Below are 22471 nucleotides of genomic sequence, written 5' to 3'. Positions count from 1 at the left end.
AAGTTCTTTAGATCTTGTTATGTCTCTGTATAGAGACAGTGTGCATGCAATAAAGTCTAGTAAAACTAATGGACCATAGAAGTCTGTGACTTCACACATTCTGAAATTTACTTTTAATTAAGAACATGAACGAGCATCAAACTTATAGCAAAATTCAACCAAATTCCCTCACAGTTTATTCAGTGCAAGAACAAAATTTTGCTGTTTGAGGTTTGCCTGGTCTCTGTCTCAGCCTTTGCCTCTCATCAGGTTCTTCAAAGCTTTTAGGAAACACAGCATCGTTTTGATGAAAAGCAGGCCAGGTCTGCAGGATGATACTGAATTTTGATCTTGTTTGTTTTGCAACCTAGAACTTTTTTAAAGCAAAGTACAGTGGCTTTTAAGAGAAAAAAAATGTGATTGTAGATGATTTAAGGTAGAGCATCTAGAGAGGAAAAATAATATTTCATTTCATTCTCCCAAGATCTTAACAGCTTCTGGAAACTGATGAACCTTTCAGTAGCGGGGAAGTAGGAGGTCAATGTTAAACTGGAAATGTCATGCCAGTGTTAGATTCCTTCTCTTTTGAGGGATCTTGCAGCTTTTACCTACACTCTGGCTTAGCCCTTTTCATGCGGTGAAAACAGCTCTGAAAGGCATGAATGTTTTTATTTTTGTTACCAAGAAACTTTCCCTCCCTTTCATTGCTAAGTTAAAAATAGAGACAAGGAAAACTAGTCAAACAGTTCTCTCTCTCCCCCTAAATCACCTTGTTGTTTGTTGTTCCAAACAGGCTTATTTCCCAGCTTTGCCTGGCTGTTTGGTAGGCTGTAAAGAGATGAAGGATGCTTAAAAAAATTATTTCTGCAGAGTGAGACTCCAGGAGAAAACACTGGAAATGTCTTTTAGGCCATTTCCTCTTGGATTACTGAACTTCGCTCTGTTTAGTCAAGGTACTTGGACAGCTGTTCAATCAAGCTCTTTCTCAGAGGCCATTTACCCACACTATAGGGAACTCTCTGCCAGGGTCACCTCACTCCACTTTTGTGTTCATCGTAGCAGCCTCACCATCCCCTTGTATCTCACTGCAGCTCAAATCTCCCTGTAAACTGCCAGTAACTACCTCTCTCTCACCTTTATGCCTTAGGCTGTGCCTGTTCAACAAAGCTCCTCCATACTATTTTATTGCTGGCTCTTCCTCTTTTTTTCTTCTGGTTGTCCACATCTCATTGGCTCCTTTCTGGCCTGCCCTGCCTCTGCTTGCACCCCTACCACTTGGCCGTCTGGTGTGTCCTGATGTTAACAACTGGGCCCTCAACACTGTCTTTCTATGCTGGTACCAAGAGCTGACATTGGATTTTAGATTTCACCCATTTGTAAACTTTGATCTGTTTCTGGAGATAACACTCCAGCCTCCTGGTGATTTAGAAAGACACCGTTAAAACTGCTTACATGTAATTCATCTTCATGACCATGAAAATAAGTTTCAAGTCCAACTCTATGACAGAGGCCAAATTCTACCAGTGCAGAAATAGGAGAAGTTACTAAGCCCTCTCATGTATTGGATGCTTATTGGATGATATATTCACCTTTACTGTCATGGACAAGAGCAGAAGGTAGGCTGGCACTGAATCTACCTGTTAAATATTTACACTCTACCTATTACAATAAATGAATAGCTACTGAATGCTGGAACCTTGGCAACACTGGCACTGAAATAACAGGCACAAATGTTAGTTGGCATTGGTTGGAGATGTTGTCCCAGGCTCCTGTCATCATCAGAGACAGCTGTTCTCAGATGACAGCCAGACACTGCTGAAACAGAGCTGCTGAACTAGTAACTCTAGGATGCTGAAGAACTACAGGACAGGAGTATGCAACTGGGAAAAACCTGCCATCAAGCTGCATTAGAAGCTGTAATGGCACCCCAAAATCTTGGGAGTGTATTGAAAGCCCCCCATGTAATAAAATGGAAGATAGAAATTTTTTTTTTAATGTTTAAGATGTCAACCAGTGGAGCACTGGAGCAGCATGGACACCAATGGGCAAGAAGACAATAGGAGTGACAAAAGAGATGCCAGTTGTCAAAAGCCATTGCCTCACTGGTCAAAAGAAAATCTGAAAGCTGTCTGTTGATCTAGATAGTGAATCCCAGTGTCCTAAAGGGGAAGTAAAATGCTAAAAGTTTCTTCTGCTGGAGAGTTTCTTCTTTTGGGAGCTGGCTCAATCCTCAGCAGAGCCTGTTTTTTTCCTCTGTGAAATGTGACCATGGAAAGAGGACAAGAGTTGGATGCCTCATGTCACTCCAGTACATTTGATGAAGGTCTGAGAGCAGAGCCTGGTTGGCACTCAACCATTTCTCTGCCCTCCTTCTCTTGCTGCCAGATGGAGCCTTTTTCTTTCACAAAAGCTATTGATCATTCCCCTTCAGTCCAATGGCCTTCAGGAAAAGGGTGAATTTCAGGCTTGTGATCTGAGAAACCTCTTCATTTTCTCATCATTTTATGCACTGAGTGCAGGAGGGCAGCAAAGTTATGGCAAAACCCCTGCCACCTTTCTTTTGCAAGGGCGGCAACTAGCTGGCAGTGACCTCAATCACAACCTTTTAGAAAGAGATGCCCAAAGCATAATAAACAGGCTGAAATTATGAAACCATCGCTGTCACACAGTTTAGAAGTTCTTAGTTGAGCTGTTTGTACTTTGCTGGTTGTTTTCATCTGCATAGCAGCATGTAATTAAAACATTCATATGCAGATGCAGCCCATTTAGGGCTGAATCCTGTTAGATGCTGAGTGCTGAGGGATCTCAGCTGCCAAGGAAGTGAGAGGAGGCTCAGAGTAGTTTGAGTTGCCCAGCATCTGGCAGTGTGCCTTAACATTGAATTGTTCTTATGTTAGGAAAAAACTGGCAAGGAACAGGGAAGCAGTTTAGGGCTCAATTAACAAACAGCCTTTAAAAAATGTATTTCAGTCTGCCTTAGGCTTTGCCTTAGGGCTAGCCCTGTTCACAGAACTAAGACTAAAAGAGCAAAACTGCTTATATACATAATATCCTGTAAACAGTCATCTCCTCTAAAATATGGGCAATTCAAAACATCTCAGTGTCCCAGACACCTCTGGAAAGGGAGTCAGTCAGGCTGGTATTAGGTCAAATTATTCAGTAGAATATGTAGGATCGATTTTTTACATTTTTTTAAGCTTTTTGTAGTGTTTGAACCAGAGCAAAGTAAAATAGTATCTTTTGGATTCAGGCATAAAGTAGGCTGGGTTGAAGGAGTCATATGGTTCCTATCTAGGGCACAAGGAGACTGTTTGCTTTGTCCTGGGCATGGAGAATATTGTGGTACAGAGCTCAGAGCCCTCCTGCTGTTGGAATGTACATTAGATACATCTATTAATTATGATAGTGGCCACTTCTTTTCTGTTGCACTTCACAAAGGTCCAGAGGGCCTATGCTGTATCTATGGGTAGTTTTGACTAACTCACTTGTGTATTCTTACAAAAGGTTATGTTATGACAAAGAGGAATGTTTGTGGAGAAATGGGTTTGGAGAAGCAGTGGAAGTCAATCTCTGCAGCCTGACCGTGGGGCCATGGTGCTGTGATTCACCTTCCCTTCTAGGAGGAGCTAATGCCTGGAGAGAGGATGTACCACTGCTCCTCTCCCTATCTGCAGATCATCTAGGAGACTGGGGAATTGACTCTTCAACACATTACAATCCTTGTACTCCCTTAACGGGGTCAAGTGCTATACCACCCTTGGCTGAAGTTTCTGAGGTTTTGCAGAGGTCTTTGTGCAGATGTTAAAGCTAAATCAATAAAAGGGCAAGATGAGAATTCATCTGCTTTATCTTAGTAAGTTTATTTCTGATTATCTGACTTAATGAGATCTTTTTGCCTCTCTTTCCATTCAAGACAAATTCAGCTGGTATCGAGAGAGAATAAATCCTTCCAGAGCAAAGTGATTCACTGTGAGTCTACATTCAGTTTGTCTATACAGTTTCCCTAAGTTATTATGACAGTGCTGAAATAGGAGATCTACTTAACGTTTATATTTATTTTTTTCATTTGGAGAGTAGAGAAAGAGCATGTCTGATCACATGCTTTCTTTGCTCCCTTGGAAGAAAGGTACAGTGTCATCTTTCTAAGTAAAGCTGATTCAAGGTTTCTCAGCACTGTAAGCAAAACTGAATTTTGCTGGAGCTTGGAGCCACTCCTGCCATGGAGAAGAAAGGGATAAAGCAGAAAGGAGATATGAGATGATGTTGCACAGTGAGAGAATGAGCCCTGGGGAGCCAGGCTTGCTGGTTTAGCTTCTGCAGGAGGAACAGGATGCAGGGCTGACCTTTGGGAAGGAGTCACACCACCTTATTTCCTTAGCAAGAGAAGTCATGACAGCCAGCCCACAGGGAGTTGATACAGGCTACTATAATTTTAAGCAACCCAGCCAACTGGCCTCTAAGAAATACAATAATATCATTGCATTCCCTCTTTCTTAATGAGAGCTTCTGTGCTGAACTTGTATGAAGGGCACAGCATGGGATGTGGGCTGAGAAATGGCAGACATTCCTGTGCTCTTCTCTACCATTTCACTGTGGCATTCATGTCCAAGTCTGTAAGAGAAGGAGCTGATCTAAGGGTCATGGTAAGAGACACAAACATTCAACTAGGCTCTTACAAAGGTTAGACAAAATGTAATTATTTTTTTTTCAATTGTATATCAACTGCACAAGTTGGGGCTTAAAAAATAAGGCTGATATGTTATTTTTTGTAAATCCTGAGTCCCTTTGAAAGTCTCTTTGAAAGTTAATTGATCATAAGTTTATGAATAACATGCATGTTTCCTGAAAGGTTGATTAATGACTATAAATGAGCATAAGATGCCTTAAACCTATCCAAGTAGTTTACTGGTAGTAACTGATCTAAGTATGTAAAATACTATAATAACTAGCATGAGTGACAAATTCTTCAAGCAAACTGCTTTTAGAATCATACAGTGTTTTTTGATATTCATTCTTGCTGGGGAACTGAAACAGCGGTTGTTATCTAGATTATGTAAATTGAGTTTTGCACTGGCAATTTCATTTTATTTTTTAAGATGTGCAATATGAAAAAAATACTAGGGTATTTAAAATTTCCCCTTGAAAAGCCATTCAGATTTTAAAGAGGAGTCACAATTAAATATTACTGTCAGTTAAAGATGGATAGTAATTTTTTCACCTTTGCCAGGATAGGATTTTTTCCCACAGTCCAGGATACTTGAGTGCTTTGTCTTCTATGGGGGCGAAGTCCTTGATTTTCTTATCATGATACATATTTTGGTGTGGAACCTGCTGCTGTTCTTGGTAGACTTATTAATTGTGTAGTTTTACACATAGATCTAATAACAGGGGCGTTGGCTGATTTTTTTTTTTTCCTCAGTTCTGTTTCATTGTTTACCCCTATAATTTCATATCTTAAACTGATAAGGCATGAAGTTGTCTACCAATTTGCTTGTGCAGTGCCTGGTAGACCTGAATTCAAGTGGGATCTCTCAGTATTATGTCCATCACAATTAGCCATTTGCGTTGCATCAGCAGGAGCAACTCTTCTGAATTTGTGCAGAACTTTCAAACACTCATTTTATGCAGCCCTTTCAGTTATAGACTGGCTACCTTATATTTTGCTAATCATGCAGAGATGTTGCATATTTTCATCTGTGATGCCCTTTTCAGCTCTGCCTGTACTATCTGCTCCTTTCATTTACCTGCTTTTCTCTACCCTTCTGTTCTGCTCTGCATGTCTGTTTATCCCCTTCTCAAGTAAATGATTCACAACTTTTTGTGGTATATTCCACAAAGTCCCAGCTGACAGCCTTTGTTTGGCTTTGTGCTTATTTGACTGGACCTTGTACAATTGGACGAAATCCTGACTGGGTTTAGTGGAGTTGCTTGTGATATAGATTAGGACAGAACTGGTTTGCTAAGTGTGTAAAGTCTCCAAAAATCACTGCAGTATAAGGAAAGGAGTGGTTAAAAAGGAGGTCTCCTGGCTCTCTTGAAAAACTTCCAGCAGGTTATTTCCAGTTCAGATCAAAAATACTTCAATGACATCTCCCCTGGTACCTTGATATTTCCAAATACTGTCTCGTTTAGAAACCAGAATGGCAAAGACACTTGCAAATGAGAGCGGGGCTGATAAAGAAAAGAATCAATATGACATTTCAGCTCCTCAGGTAATGATGGCTGCTGTGTGTGTGTAACAATGAGCTTACAGTTAAAAACCACAGTTTGTAATCATAGCCTGTGATCCTTTTCTACCTGCACCACAAATTTCTTGTAAATCACTTAATTTCTCCCAGTCTCAGTGCCTAGAGCAATACAACTTCTTTACCTTGCAAAGGAAATTGAAGCACAACTTCGTTTCTCTTGCAAAGCAGTATAGTATTCATTTGTCGAGAATCAGTTTGGGATTCATGGACTGAAAGTGTTTGGGTTTTTTTTCTTTCCCTTTTTTTTCCCTTCCTGTGCAAAATATTTGCACTCCTGTCCCCTCTTTCATCTGTTTCATGTTCTAGTCGCTTGTCAATATAAACAATCTGAGAGTTGGCAATATTTCATGTGGGGCCACTGCACTATCTTCAGCTTCTCTGCAATTAATATTCTGTCTTGTCATTTAAGTTCAACCCTGTGTTCCTAATGTCAGGCTGGCTTTGTTTAATATGACCAGCAAGGTAGCATATGTTTCTAGGTTGGGTCCCACTGCTGCTTCTGGAGGTACTTCCCATTAATCAAGAAGGCTACTTTGTCATAGTGCAGCTAATGTTATCACCAAACTTGAAGTACAAGGATGGAATAATAATGACTCCTGTTTAACTAAATAGAGTTAACACAGCTGAATAGCTTCCCTGATGCTTTATTATATTAGTCTTTCAGAACATTGACGGATTTGTTTTTATTACGAAGAAAGCTTTTTTCTTATGAAAATGACTTGGGACCACAGGTCAATGTTTTTCATGTCACATCTCCATAAGAAGTACATTGCTTCATTATACTTTGTATTCTGCTACTGCAACCTGCATGTCACTTAAATTTATTTGTCATGATACCACTGCCAGGCTGCCATTAAATTGTTAAAGGATATTCAGGAAATGTTGTTGCAGTAACCTTTAGAGGAAGACATATGGAAATGGACTATATCTGTTAATTAACTTTTTGATATGCAAACCTTTGGAAGTGTAAGGCATGGTATGGGTCACTACATGTGAGCAGAATATTTAGTGATGATGATTATGTTTTTTTCTGTGAGACAACAGACACTCCAAGTTTGTATTACCTATCTACCTATTTAAACTAGGAGATGAAAAAGTTGAAGGACAAAAATGAAGTCCATAGAAAGACCACAATATTTGTCTCTCTTCTGTCCATCCACACTGGTCTCCAAACACAAAATGGCCTGTTATGCTTGCCTGTCTTGACAATGTTTAAAAATTGCAGCTCACAGAAAACTAACAGACAGCATAAGGGATACATTAGAACGTAAAACCTGTTGATCAGTTTCAGAACTCATGGGAGAAGCTCCTGAGGTGTTTCAAGTTAAGCTGAACGAGGGACCCCAGGTCTTGGACAGCTCACCCTCCCCTTTGGAGAAGGAGCTGTCAGAGAAGAGGTTGCTAGCTCTGAGCTAACAAGCTGTGATGGTTCCCAGGCATGTCCTGGGAGTCAAAAATTGGACTGCAGGCAGAGAAACTGAAGCTGGGAATGATTAAGCTTTCCTGCTTCAGAGACTGTGATCTCTGACAAGATCAGTATGTTAAGTGTTATTTAGAATATTAATTGTTCATACTTAAGGGCTGCTCAGACTTTCTGAAGCTAGAGTTCTTAATACTGATCCCACAGTAATACAAGTACTTGAAGATGGCATAATGCAGCACTGCTGAAGAAAGAGGCTTGCTGCTTCTTTGCTTGCTAAGCTTTAATCTGCACTGGTTCCCTGATGTGGTTTGGTGGGGGCCTGCACAAATCCTTGTGGCAACATAAAGTAGCATAGGAACATGCTGGTGTTTTGGAGGTGACATAAGGGAGGAGCTATGTGTACCAAACCAAGTTTGGAGTTACAGTGGGAGCAGTAGTCCCAACAGGTAGGTGCTGGCAACATGGAATAGCAATAAAGGTAGAGTGAGGTTGAAGCAGGACATGTACTTGCCTAGGCAAGTATGCTTAAGTGAAAATGTACATGGATGAGTGTGATATATGTGAAAAGCATAGTGATAGACAACAGAAAGGAAATCCCCAGGCTAGGGAAGACAGACTAGTTTGCTCTGAAAAGAATGATGTTGTCCATCAAACCTGGCAGGAAAACCCAATTTTGCAAGGTTTGACCTACCTGACCCTATTGTATATTAGGTAAGAACTGCAGCACAGTCTGAACAGCCTGAAAAATGGGTAGGGCGCAATTGAATACAAGCTTTGTTCCTGTACACATCAAGGTAACGAAGAAATAGAAAGTTTGTGGTAAACTCAGACAAAAGACTGATGACAAAATCAAGCTTTTTCTACTTTCCCAAGCATTAGATTAGTGGGAGATTTCATAGATAGCGTTGTGAATTCTGATTACGTGCATGTGGCTAGGAAGCTATGCTCACAGCATCTCTCCGAGCGTTAGCCTGTTTTTGTTCTTTTGGGTTATTGCCTGGCACAAACAGTATAAAAGCAGGCTGCAGGAGCTCTATAATCAAGCTGAAAATATTCAGAGAATGCAGCTGTGGCATTACATGTTTGAGAAGAAAAACTACTGAGAGACCAGAAATATAGGAAGCCAATATAGTTATTGTTTCCTGTTCATTAGTGTCTCACTAGGTGAAAACCAAAACAGAGGCACTAGAAAGAACTGCAGTGTATCTTTCACGCAAGCTGCTTCTCACTACAGTGTATTTCAGTATCCAAAATTACATTTTTGGAAAGGTTCTTCCTGTTGAATTTGCTGTTTTCATTAGAGTTATTCTTTTTCATTATTGCTTATAAGATTAGGGATAACCAGTAATTCTCAATTTCTTGCTTTTCTGAAACCAGTTGGCTCTATGAAGCACAGGCCTAGATGTGGATGCCCACAAGTTTTGCTTGAATTTTGGGGTAGCAGTAAACCCCTAACCTGTTTAAGAATTTGCAGTTTTCACATGGTTTGCGTGAAATAAAATGCATGGTAACGTAGACATAGAAGAAGAGAAATTGCTTTAAGGAATATTCCAATGCAGTTCACTAACCATTAAGTATCGTTCTACTTTTGTGAGCTTAAATCTCTACTGACATGAATCTTTTATATCCTGCAGTGCAACTTGTAATACTTGGATAACTAATACACTTAGAGCAGTTTCTAATGAAAAAGGCTGAGAAAGTTTGGAATTGCTCATGACCTTTGAGCAATTGAGTCTCCATTTTGTGGTATTGAAAAGTTTTTATGTTTTAATAAACAAGTATTCTTGAATGTATTCCTGAACTTGATTTTAGCCATTACTGGTTAAAAAAAAAAAAAAAGAAATTTGAAATGTGTTTTTGAGACCAGCAATTTGCAGGTCTATTTTCTGTGTTAGTAGTATACATTATTTCTGCACCCTTTTTATCTGTGGCTCTTAACGTGAGTTTATTAGGATGGGAATTAGAACTAATGACATTAAATAAGATGAGGAGACAATGACAGAGAAATAAAGGGGTGTTGCGAAAGTCACAGATGCAGTTATAACAAAACCAAGGCCAAAACTCTTCTATACATATAATCATGTGCCAAATTCATCAACTGTTTGTGGAAATTATGTATACTGAAATAATGGCATGTTTAAGTGGAGTAAGACAGAACAAAATTGTTGAACATTTTATTAATTTAAAAAACATACTTGGGGCTATCCTGAAACTAATCACATTTTTAGGCCAAAATGGGCTGAAAAAATATGTTTATTTTGCTTAGAACTCTAGGTTGGTACCACTGTCTTTTCTGATTGATAGCTGTGTGGTTGGGTTGGCCTCTGAGACGTCTTGGGGCACAAGTTAAGTGGTCTTCTGCCCAAAACAGCTTCAAGCCCCTACCATCTGTGCAGCCCCACTGCCAGGATGTGCTGGAGGATGCAGTTTCCTATGTTGATGTAATTCTAGGCTGCCCAACAGTAGACACTGAGGACCTCCCAGTGGCTGTCCACTATGCAGGACAGGCCTCAGGGACCTGCAGTCCAAACCTGTCCTGCCAAATGCTTTTTTATTTTTGTCATGTTTACTAAGTTATATGCACCAGCTGTACTATAGCAGTTGTTTTAGTACTCTAATGCACAAGGAAGGTAACCTAGATTCAACAAGGTAAATCACTTTTAACAATGAAGTAAATCACCTTTAAGAATAAGGGAAATCATCTTATATCAAATTATTCTGTATTATTTTGAAGATGTTGGGGGTAATAGTCCATACATGTGCAGTAACCAAAGAATAGTTGCACTACAGTAACTTTGTGCCTCACTGCTTGTGTTTAGGCTCTTAACTTCTGGGGACAATGAGGTAGTCTGATGTGTTTCTCTCCTCAGTTAATAGAGGTTGGCTTTTTATCTTAAACATGCCATGGAGCTAAAAGGTTGCCCTAAGGCAGCAGGGTAGGAGGTACATCAGATGAGGAACAGAAACTTGTTCCTGTGTGACTCCTTAGTTTGCACCAAGGACCTTTGAGCAGCACCCAAGACTGTACTTAGGCTTGTGTTTTCAGGTTCGTAACATGGACCTGGGATGCAGGAGGCAAGAGCTGGAGATGGTGAAACACATGTGGTGGGAGGTATGAGGGTATGGAGAGCTGGATCCTAGTAGAAGGTGTTAGTCATGTGCAACTGCAGAATGAAGGAAACAGAATAATTTAGAGATAGGAGGATGACATGTGAAATGGAAGTACAAATACAATTATTTACAACTAATTGTGATAAGTCATTCCTGGGTCTCTTTCTGCAGGGCTGCTACTTGCCCAGTAGGTTGCCATGCTGTGCCATGACATGGGGCTATTCCTCCCCAGGGGCAGAACTTTGCACTCTTCCTTGATGAACTTCATGAGGTTTCTGCTGTCCTAGTCCTTGAGTTTAAGGCCCTGTGTATTGAATCGTGGCTTGGTATCTGTTGTAGCCATCGTTTCCCTAAAGTGGACATTATGTTAGCCTTTAGTAATCAGGGACCTCTTCTGAGTTGCTGCAGTTTTTCACAGGTGATAGGCAGTAGCCTCACAGTCATGTTGGCTGCCTCTGTGGGCATCCAAACCAGCCCCTTAGATTTGAGTATGTCTAGCCTGTAAGCAGTTCCTGGCCTATTACTCCCCTGCTGCTGGTTGCCCCTCTTCTTTGCAGACTATACTATACACAGAGATCCAGGAGCAGGCTTTACCTGTGAAGACAAAGGCAAAAAAAGGCATTCAGCCTTTCCAGTGCTGTTCACTACTAGTTCTTCTCTGCCCATCACCACACCCACATTTTTGGTGAGCTTCCTTTTGCAGGCTCTGGGACCTGTAGAATCCCTCCTTGTGAAGCCTTTGACCTTCAGATGGCTTTGGCTTTCCTGATTTTGTCCCAAACCATGCAGTTGTACTCATGTTTCATTGCCTCTTCTTGCTTCCATTCCTTGTACACTCACTTTTTGCATTTTAGTCATCAGCAAGCTTCTTCCTAAGCGAGCTGACGCTTCTCTTTTTACTAGTTTCTGAGACTGTGAACTGTTTCGCCTGTTAAAAATATCTTAAAGATAACATCTTCTCTAGTCTTTTTCTCAGAGGTGGATGGATGGATTGGAAAAGAGAAAACAGTCTGAAAGAAAAAACTTCAGTATAAGCAATCTGTTTGACAGAATCATAATCAAATGCAAAAGTTATTAGGAGAAAATCTAGGGCTACAGTCTTTAGCAAAAAAATGTTTTACTGCTATTGATATACTGAAATATTTTTTCTTGGTCAATGTCTGTTCTTCATTGATCTCTTCTCTCCCCCCTATGTGTAGGGAAGGAGCACCATGTAACCAGACAGCTGTAAACCTTCAGCTGCAAACCACCGATGGGAGTCTATAGACCACCAGTTTGGGAAACCTCTGCTTTAAGCCTCTAAATGATTCAACATTTGTGTAAGTCAGACACATTCTTGTATTATGTAGCTAAATAATTTTATAGCCATGTTCATTATAATGCTAAGAGGTTCAGACACTGTACGAACTGTTTACTAATGCAAATTGTGCCTCTAATATTTAGGTGATAAAAGCAGAAAGTGTATGTGAGCTATAAATATGTCCTTAAAATGTGCATGAAAAGCTGTGTGCTGTTTACAGTCTGTTAAAGGAATCCTTGCCACAGTGACACATGACTGTCTTGTATAGGTATTTTAGTGGTTATAAGGTTTGGGATTTTTTTTTTTTTTTGTATGAAACTTTGGCTTAAAACAATATTGCTAAATGACTAAGGTCCCATTATATTGGTATTTAAGGCAAGGCTCAGCTATTCTTGTTTAATAATCCAAATGACATGTAGAAAATACTGTGCTTACAAACACTCAGAAAATGTTATATTGTCCTGGCCAACTTGAGTATTTCAGGCAAAGACAAATATTAGTATTTGGACTTTTACTTCCTCAGCTGCTCTGCCCTTTTTTACTTTAGAATGAGAGATATTATGTAAATGCTAAAGTATTACAAGGGGAAAACAATTTGACTAATATAGGTTGAAGTGTCTTATGAATGGAAACTGAAACACAAGCTATAGACAAATCGCTTAAGTCACTGTTGAGATGCATCCATCTCTGGTAATGCATAAAAGCTAATTAACAGTGTGGTGAACTGGAAGTAATTCAGAGGGAAACATTATTAGATGAGGAAGTACAAAAGAAAGTGAAATGTCTTTCAGTCTACTGACTAAGGATAGGTGAATATCTACAAATGTCCATAAGCGACCTTGACAGCAAGGAGGAAGAGTCTGGAGATGTTCCTTTGGGTGCTGTGTCTGTAGCATAAAAGAACAGGTGATCAGGTTGTAATATAAAAGAGTAAGCCCTTTTCCATGCTAATGTCTGGCAGCTGTTGAGGGTGCATCCGTACAGCCCCTAAATGCAGATAAGAAAAAGTTTTTGCTGTTTGAGCACACTCTGGTATATGACGAGCTAATGTAAGTTGTGGCTTTCTATTGTGTATATATAGCATCTGTAAGTGGAGAACAGCAGAAGCACTGAATACTGAATCCCATGCTTGGATATATTTCAAGGCAAGGAATAGAAAAGCCATTGTTTCATGCATTTAAAGTTAAGCTAGAAACTGCTGCTTGGAGCATTTTGAGAACAGTCCTGCTCTCACAAGGAGGTGGACTTAATACTCTTACTAAATCCTTTTAGACTGTATTTCTTGTTACTGGATGATAGTTTCCTAGTGCCAGCCCTGGCTGACTAGGCTCAAAAACATTACTCACCTCATACATCTGTTTCTGTAGACCTTGCTGTTTTCATTCTGGGTTTTGCTTTGTAGGGACACTTGTGCTTAGAACGCTTTGTGGAAAATAAGTGCTCAATCTGTGCCAGCTCCTGGTAGTTGAATTTTCCTCTCCTGAATTTTCTTACCATTATCTAGATAGGTTTGGGATATGGAGTGGGTGAACAGCAACAGGGTACTACTGATGTGATCAAGGACAACTAAAATGCAAGACGAGCCTCAAATCTCCCTTGACTGCATGTCTTTTGCTGTCAGTTTCTTTCCTCCTAGATTTTTCAGCATTTTCCCTTGTTGTAGGTCTTCTATGCATGTTATATGTGTTCTTACATCACTGTCAGAATGATGGGACTTTACAGCCTTAGCCCTATTTCTTCTACTAAAGTGATAAAATGAAATGGATCTGTCTGCGTCTTTATTTGGGTTAAGAATAATTAATGTTCTAACAAGTTATTTCCCTTCCATCCATGATCAGTTACTTCTAGGAGCTCTCTTTGTTGATATCCAGAATGAAGTTTTAATAGTGCTGCATCTTATTTTGAGTGCTATTGGTGAAACTCAGTGATTAGTCAACCCATCAAACTGTGCTGTTTAAAAAAAAATGAAAAGAGATGAGCTTGCTCCTTGCTTGTTTGAACTGAATGCTTGCTCTATGTCTTACTGACTAACCGGTCATCTGAAGAGTTCACATACAACTCATTGATGCCCATCAGAAATACAAGAACAAAAAAATACCCGCCAAAACTTTTTTGAGTATTTTCATGAGCAGCTTTTGATGAGTTGCTGTTTTGATGAGTGCCTGAGCTCTGCAGATGAATGTCCAGCAGAATCCCTGGGAAAGAGAGCTCTGTAGCAACTGGAAGCAAAGCTGTAGTAGATGGATACTTTCACTTAGCCATTGCCCTAGTCTGTGTGAGCTTGCAGTCAGCTAGCAAAAGGAGCCAGAAATATTTTCTTGAAAATGTGTCTGTTTATATGAGTGAGAGTATAGATCTTCTAGTTACATTGGAATAAAAGCAAGAGTGAGAGAGATGGAAGATGGTATGAAAATAGCAATTTGAGTTATTGTCACAAGGGAGCATTACACATGGCACCACATATTGCATGAGTTAATCATCACAAAATTCTTTGGAAGTGAAATAAGAAAGTAGAGAACATGACAAGAATGATATTCAAATGCAATAAAATCTTATCTGAAAGTTGTTTACATTTTAAAAAGTAGATCTGTAAATTAAGTGTAGATGAAACTGATTCATGAGAATTCAAAGAACTTGGCAGAATTCACCCATTCAGTGAAATGAATTTGACGCTATTTTTTAACAGTTGATCTATTTTCCCCTGTAAAGTGTTTATTGATTGCAGCAGGCTCCTCCTTGCTGGAGACTACCTGAATTCTGTGCAGCACCCCTTAAGAAAGCAGTGCTGGCAAACCAGGCTCAGACATAGTGAGTGAACTTCAGTATCTTTGCACCTTACGTGGTTCCTTCATGGGCGTAATTTAGAGAAGTGTTGGCAGTGCATAGTGGCTGCACTCTTACCTGGACTCTGCAGCAGCATGACAGATTATCACCAAACCTGTGACACCCAAGATCAACCCTCCCAGCAATTTTCCCAATTGCTTCTGATGAGTATCTTCCCATTGCCAAGTTTGGCTGTTTTACTCAGTAGAAAGGGGGCAAGTGGGGCTCCCCATAGGAGTTGCCATCCTGGTGCTAATCCAGAAGTAACCAGGAAAGAGAGAGACAGGAGGAAACACAAATCAAGAATGTAAAGTGAGGAAGAAAAACATGAAAGCGACAGAGACAAACCACTTCAGAGAAAAAAAAAACAACAGGACCTAGGGGTAAATCTGGTCCCTGTGTCAGATGCATCCCTGGAGCTTCACCAGTGCAGTCCTAACCACAATGGATAACCTGGTGGAGCTAAGGCATTCCCTGAAACATGGCATTTGTATACAGGGTATTTCTGCAGCATGATGTCTTCTAAAAAGCAGCTGTGTGATGTGTGCTATCCAGCCTGAAAAATTGGGACTTTAATGTTGATATGGGTCATGACATGGTTACAGATCTTAAGTAGTAAGAGTTACATATACCCCTGAAATTAATTTGACTGCTGTGTACCAAAATCTAATTTATTTTCTTATCGTCTCCCAACCACTAAATTGCTAGAGCTGAGCTGTATAAATGCTTTAAAGAAAGGCATCTCCTAGTCACTAAGGAATATTGCAGAAAATTTGCCTTCCAAACATGGTTATATAACACCCACTTATTTTAATTAGACTTTTGCTCTCAAAGTCCCACTTTGCCTAAGTGGCACGATCACTGAAACGCAGTAGAGATCTGTGATAGCAAATGCAATCTATCTGCTCCTTTCAGCAGTGACTTTGCCTTTAGTATTATGTCTCTCAGGCATGTGAGCCCCCAGCAGCTACTTGCAGTGTTGTCTATTATTAGTGCTTACTCAGAATGGGTCTTGTTCTCTGCTATCAGAGGTGCAAGAAATGTCAGTGTAAGCATTGCATAGCTTTAATTCTCCTACAGAAGAGTAGTCCTCTGGGAGGAAAGTCAAATAAACATCAGCCTAAACTGTACTCCAGATAGCTGAAAACCAGGATCAGGACGAAACCCAATTGTTCACCAGATGATGCTGACATTGGTCTTTTCTCAGGAAGAAACACCAAGCAGAGACAATTTTTTTAAAGTAAGTAAATTCCAACTAATTAAAGGTTTCCCTTCCTTCCAGTCTTACCTGAGAACTATTACCGTATTAAAGTCTTTGGCAAGCATGAGAAAAGTGTTGTGGTTATATCCATTAACTCCTTTACCCCTGCAGCCAACTGCTTTTTCTTCCTATGTTTTCTGTGACATGTCCTGTTGCAGAACATGGAGACCTATTTGGGCAAGCACTGAATACAATTTCAGTGTACAAACAAAAAAAGAAAGCCAAATTGTACATTTGTCATATCATAAAAGGATAATTTGTGTATATAGGTGGTAACAATCCCTGTCTATTTTTTCGTCCAGGATTCTTGAGCTTCTAACTGAACAGACCAAACAATTTGTTTCCATGTAATTTTGTTAAGCCTACAGGAAATTCCTGATAATTGTGCTATGCTTTGTTATGATGATGAATTACTGTGTATGTTTCTGCCATGTTCATTAGTCTTACTTTACAATTCTAACCCTGCATGTGCATTGAGATGAATTGGTCACTGAGCCTAAAAGGCAGTGCCCTTGTGAACCATATTATTTTAAGGTCACCTTTTGTTATTTTGCTTTCTGACATCAACTGCTCTTTCGATTCTGAAAATGGGAGACATCATAGTTTTTTCTCTCTCTATTTGATTCAGAGACTGAATACTTTATAGAACATTGTCATCCCTTAGTCAAAAAGCGGGAATTAATTCCAAGAATAAGTGCCTTACCAAAACAATAAAACAATCCTACATACAGATGTTGATAAGTGTTTTAGAAAAGAGGGAGTACAGTCTTGGAGCAAAAAGGAAGTGTGGGCTCTGCCTGGGGAGAAGAGATATAGCTGATAAAAATTCAAGAGTATATAGAATGGTAGGGGAATTTGAACAAAGCTGTTTAGGGAAAGAGAATGAGCAAGGTAATAATCGAATGATACAACCCATAGTAAGCATTTGCAACAGTTTATTTTACTGAGTGGATTGTTTACTTCTTAGAGCAGTCACTGCAGTCAAGCAGGAAAAGAAATGCAGTCAAGCATCTGCTGTATGTCTTCTTTTTCTCAGTGGACACTGCAGTTTTTGCCAGACATGACACATACCCAGAAGAGGCATGTTGGGAAGAAGCTCAAAGACCTTACTCAGTCGTCTAGCAGTATCTAATCTAGTAGAATAGCTAACCACTTAATGGATAAGTTACAGTGGGAACTATACTTGTGTAAACCTGCATCCATAATCACATTTATTATGGTCAATCCTACAAAAATGCTGTAGTGGAGAAGTTAAGATGAGACTAAATGCACAGAGATCACATGGTTAATAAGATTGTCTGAACTTTTTTAGGGAAATTGATTTAGGGAACTGATTTTTACAGAATATTAGACTATTGGCAAAATTACTACTTTTTGCTTAGATTCTCTTAATGAAAGGCAGTTTCTCTTTTTTTGTCAAATACGGACTGTCAGAAGATGAAGTTGTGTTTCTATGTAGATACAGTGCCTCAGTGCTGTGTGGGTCTTTTGTTGCCTGATGTCTCAATTTACCAAAACTGTGGTGATTTTTACAGTAAGGGGGTCAGCACCAAAGTGTCTGAATACATTTAAATGATTAAAGGTTGCTAGCTGATGCCATCCAAGCTCCAAGATACTGCAGTACAGGCCAGGTCCAGCTTAGAGTGTAGCCATCTGCTGAGCCTGCATGAAGAAGCTAAAAGGTGTGAATTTTTAGCTCAAATACTATCCTGTGATAATGCATCTAGGTGGCTTGCAAACCTGAGGTGATATGAAATGTGGAGCGAGTTAACTCATGACCATCTAAACCTGACTGTATAGATATGCCTTAAAATGACCCTTAAGCCCCAAGATCACTCTTCTGTAACCCTTTTGAAAGTGATTACTGGTGCTTTCTGCTTGATTGATTCTGAAGACAGAGTATGCAACACATCCTTGTACTCTTGAGGAACATATATAAATGAGCTTGTGCTGTGCTTTTCTCCTGTTAGTCTCCTCTTGAATTATAAGAGGGAAACCATCATAAGCCACTTCTTACAAGTGCTGCATACACTGTGGCAGTGACATGGCCTTTCCAGATATAGCTCCTGTTCAAGTTCCTAAATTCCAGAGATTCAGCTGGCAACCGAGATACCTAAATTTGTTATGCCTACCTGTAAGAGTCTGTTTGCGGGATAGAGGCTCGCTTCAGTTGCCCACACACAGGAACTGCTGCCATTTCAGACGCCCTAGAGTATGCAGGACACCCTGATGGGTCTGGGAGGCCTATTGTCAGTGGGAGGATAGGCAGGTTATGCTGTCTCATTTCAAAGGGCACTGCCTCCCTCTGTGTGGGCAATGGATTGAGCCCTCAGTATCAAAGCCCTTACTAGAGTCAATAAAGATCAAGCCTGGAGTCACTGGAACTGAGCGAGTGATTCAGCTCAGCAGCTGCTGGTTCCCTAGGTCAGGGTGAACTCAATCGTGCTCTAGATTGCATTGGCTAGATTTCTGCTGAGTACAGGAGGTGGATGAACAACTGATGCATGTGTGCGTGCCTACATGTAAATAACTGTGTTTAGATAGCCTATACACAAAGTATTTTGAATGGTCAAGAATTAATTTTTAGAATTTGAAAGGATAATTGCAGAAGCTTTCTTTCAGAACTAATACAGAGCAATCAGAGTACCTATGAAGTTTAAAGATCTCATGGTAAGTTATAACAGGAAACAGAGGTATTTACATTGTATAAAAAAATTAACATATAAGGCAGACTAACTAACAGATGACCTATCAGGCAGGTTCCCAAAGGAAAACAGAGTCTATTGCTTTAAAATAAGTTGTTTTTAAAATGCTAGAAGACACACTAATGATCGGTGAAATATCAGCAGAAGCTGGACAGGGAGTAGATAGCATCACCACTGTTTTTGACTCTCTGTTTCAAGTAGCTTTGAGGGACATGATTTCCCATTCCTCATTAATGAAGAGCTAACAGGAAAAAGGTGCACCATTTCCTTCAGTAGTAGATTTTTCAGGGAATAAAGGGCTGAGCTTTATGTGCTGTTTCTGTGCTACAGGGCTGGCCTTGTTGCACTGAAGACAGAGGTGCAGTAGCATTCACATGTGCAAAATTTAATTACTCTGATTTATCAAGCAATTATTTTTCCTACTAGTTTTATTTAACTGTGGGAGATCTCATCCTTTCTTTGAGTGTAATGAGTGCTTTTGCTCCAGGAGGCAATTTGCCATTCACAGATGAATTCTCTTTAACAGTGACTTTGCCTTTATTTTTCATTTTCAAATGAAACTACATTCTCAGTTTGTTAGTAAGTTTGAGTAGTAAATTTATTAGTACATGAGAACCGTGAATACTTTATTGAATGATGACAGAGCTTCTGCAGGAAAGTGATTCCCATCCAAACCTTCCTTTTAGCTAGTAATGTTAAGCCATGCTGGTAGAAGATGGAAATTTTGAGTTTGCACCAGCAGGCTGGAGAAGGTCTTGTATTCAATCTCTATTTCCTGCAGGAAAACACTTAACTTCTAATCTATAACATAAATTACAATCACCGCTTCCATTTTTCAGCCATTTGTTAGCTTGTCCCTTAATCTTTACGCAGAGGCTCCCAACCATGTCGTCCCCAGCTGCAAGCGCTGTACAGTCCAACCCCTCCTTTACATACAGCACTACCCCTGCGCCTCGCCTGCCCTGCCTCTCTCTCCTGAAGAGCCTGGAAGGGTCCATCACTGCACTCCAGTCGCAGGGCTCTTCCCAACAAGTGTCCCTTAGGCCAGGGATGTCGTTGCTCTGGGACTGAGCCAAGGCCTCTAGCTCCTCCTGTCTCTTCCTCGCGCCGCCTGCTTTAGTGTACAGACGTTTCAGCTGCGCTCCAGTGTCCTCAGCGCATCGTGGAGCGGAGTGAAAGCTCTGCGCACCGTTCCTCCAACATTGTCCTGCCGTCCCTTAGCTCATCACTAGTAGGCCTGATTTTATTCCTTCCCCACTTCCAACCTAGTTTAGAGCTCTTTCAGTCAGCCCCGCTAAGTCGTGAGCAAAACCACTTTTCCCTCATTGAGCACGGTGAATCTCGTCAGGCCCCAGCAGGCCTGGTGTCGCGCGGACCGTCCCGTGATTGAGAAACCCCCAATTCTGCCAGTGACGCTAGCCTCGGAGCCAGGTATTGATAGGCAGCGTCCGCTTGTTTGTTTCGATGTTATTCCCTACAACTGGGAGGACAGAGGAGCATGCTACCTGTGCTCCTGATCCCTTTACCAATCTGCCCGAGGCCCTGAAGTCTCTTTTGATCACCCTTGGGCTTCTCATCACGACTTCGTTGGTACCCACACGAAGAAGCAAGAGCGGCTAATAATGTGAGGGCTGTATAAGGCTAGGAAGTTTCCTGGTAATGCCTTCAACCCGAGCCCCAGGGAGGCAGAACGCTTCCCAGAAAGGCAGGCCAGGGGAGGAGTGCATGAATTCTTTACGTTGCTTTGCCTGGGCGTGTAGCTCGTGCTTTACCTACTAAACTGTAAACCTCTCAACTCCCAGGCTTTCCCACTTTTACCCTTCAGATTGTCTCCACCGTGCCACTGGGGGCAAGGGATTGAGTAGCTGCATGATGCCAAGCAGCCTGCTGGGATTAGCCCACAGCACCTGGGAAGCCGAAGCCCAGTGTATCATTGAGACCAGAGCCCACTGCACCGGCTCTTCTGCAAAATGCTCCCTGACTCTGTGGCAGCTGAGCTGTCAGCACCCTATGCCCACATTCCCCGACAAAGAGACGCACGGACACTCACGGACGCAGCCTTTGTCCAAACAAGAGATTTATTGACCCCTTTGCACACGGTAGATCTCCTGGAGGGAATGGACTCTCTCAAAGAGGGAGGGCGGTCGCTGTCCCCATGGTAGCAGGCATCTCTGTTGCAAGGCTCCTTGCAATGGCCCCTTCAGCTGCATCGGGTCCCACTCCGCAGCGTATGCTTTTGCTGTGGAGGAAAGCTGCAGCAGCAATTTCCACAGCCAATCGAGGAGCGTGTTTTCCGTGTCCAGCGCGCTCAGTTCTGCAGCACAGCGTGTCCTCCACCGGCCGCTCCCTCGTGCAGGTGCACTCCAGCTCCACGTGGAAGCTGGAGTTCCTCGCTGCCATCTCCCCCGCGGTGCCCAGCTCGAGGTGGAAGGTGTGCCCATGGGGGGGCTTCAGGGGCACGAGCAGGCAGGCAGTAGACGGCGTCATGCTCACGGGAACTCCGACCTTCTAAGGTGCTGCTTATACCAATGGCTGGCTTCAGTCGTGGCATGACAATTTCCCTTGCGTTTTTGGGAGATCCAGATTAACTCCTCCATTGGGAACAGTTCGTCCAGTTCCCTGAAGCGCTTGGCCCATTTACTGCCCATATCCACTGCCAAATAGGGGTGTGCTTTTTGCTCCTGTGGCTGATGGCTCCTTTTCCTGAGCCACCAGCGGAGCCCAAAGAGCAGGAGGAGCAGGAGCAGGACTCCAGCAACAGCCCAGAACTGCCACTGCTGCAAGGCAGCAAAGCCGCTCTGCTCCTGGGTCCCCTGCTCCATCTCCTGCAGCAGGCGAGTCGTCTTCCAGCTGAGGTACCACTCACGCTGCTGCATGGGCTTGCGTGTGGCCTCATCCAGCTCATCACCGACCACCTGAGCATTCCAGAGGATGCTTAGCACAAGCTCGACGAAGAATCGTCTGGCAGCCATGGCCTGCAGGAGGAGGGAGAGAAGGGGTTCAGTGGGGCTGGGAGGGAGGGAGCTGGCGCCGGGGGGAGCAGGGCCGGGAGCCGCAGGGAGCTGGGGGCAGGTAGGAGAGGGGGCGAGGCAGCTGGGAGGCAGCAAGGCCTGCGCCCAGCCCCGCTGGCGGCGGCACCGTGCCCTGCCCGAGGTGCTCCCGCCAGCGGCTGGGCCCTCGGTGCAGGCCGAGAACCCACCCCCCCGGGGGCCCGCGTTTCTGCCCCGGCCCTCGTCCAGCCCAGCCTCCCCCCGCCTGCGCACTCACCGCTCGCCCAGGCTGTACTGGGGCAGCGCTGCCGGCTGGTGCCTTTTATACCCCCCCCCCCATTGTGACTCGTCCCCTCTGATGTCATAGGTGCCGGAGCGCATCACAGGCACGCCCGCCGGCCAGCCCCGGCCTTCGGCCCCACCCCGGCTCAGCGACTCGCGCCTGCCCTGGCGGACTGGGGAAGGCTGGCCTAGAGTTCGTTTTCTTCACGGGAGCTTGCGTGCTGCTTTATTGTGGTGTGATGGGTTGACCCTGGCTGGACGCCAGGTGCGCACCAAAGCCGTTCTATCACTCCCCCTCCTCAGCTGGACAGGGGAGAGAAAATATAACAAAGAGCTTGTTGGTTGAGAT

The 22471-nt window shown here is 42.3% G+C and overlaps 1 protein-coding gene across 4 annotated transcripts in view; it reads left to right on the top strand.

Moving 5' to 3' along the window:
• TUNAR (TCL1 upstream neural differentiation-associated RNA) overlaps positions 1 to 22471 on the top strand; it is a 194112-nt gene that overhangs the window by 93354 nt on the left and 78287 nt on the right. For all 4 annotated transcript variants that reach the window (XR_011324681.1, XR_011324680.1, XM_069783537.1 and 1 more), the window contains exon 2: positions 11961 to 12080. The gene's annotated coding sequence lies outside the window, so the exon portion shown is untranslated. The remainder of the gene's footprint in view (positions 1 to 11960; positions 12081 to 22471) is intronic.

This window comes from Haliaeetus albicilla, chromosome 5, assembly GCF_947461875.1.
Source record: "Haliaeetus albicilla chromosome 5, bHalAlb1.1, whole genome shotgun sequence".
NCBI lineage: Eukaryota > Metazoa > Chordata > Aves > Accipitriformes > Accipitridae > Haliaeetus > Haliaeetus albicilla.
The sequence above is the reverse complement of the archived record's forward strand: the minus strand, read 5'-3'. Positions and strand labels throughout refer to the sequence as shown.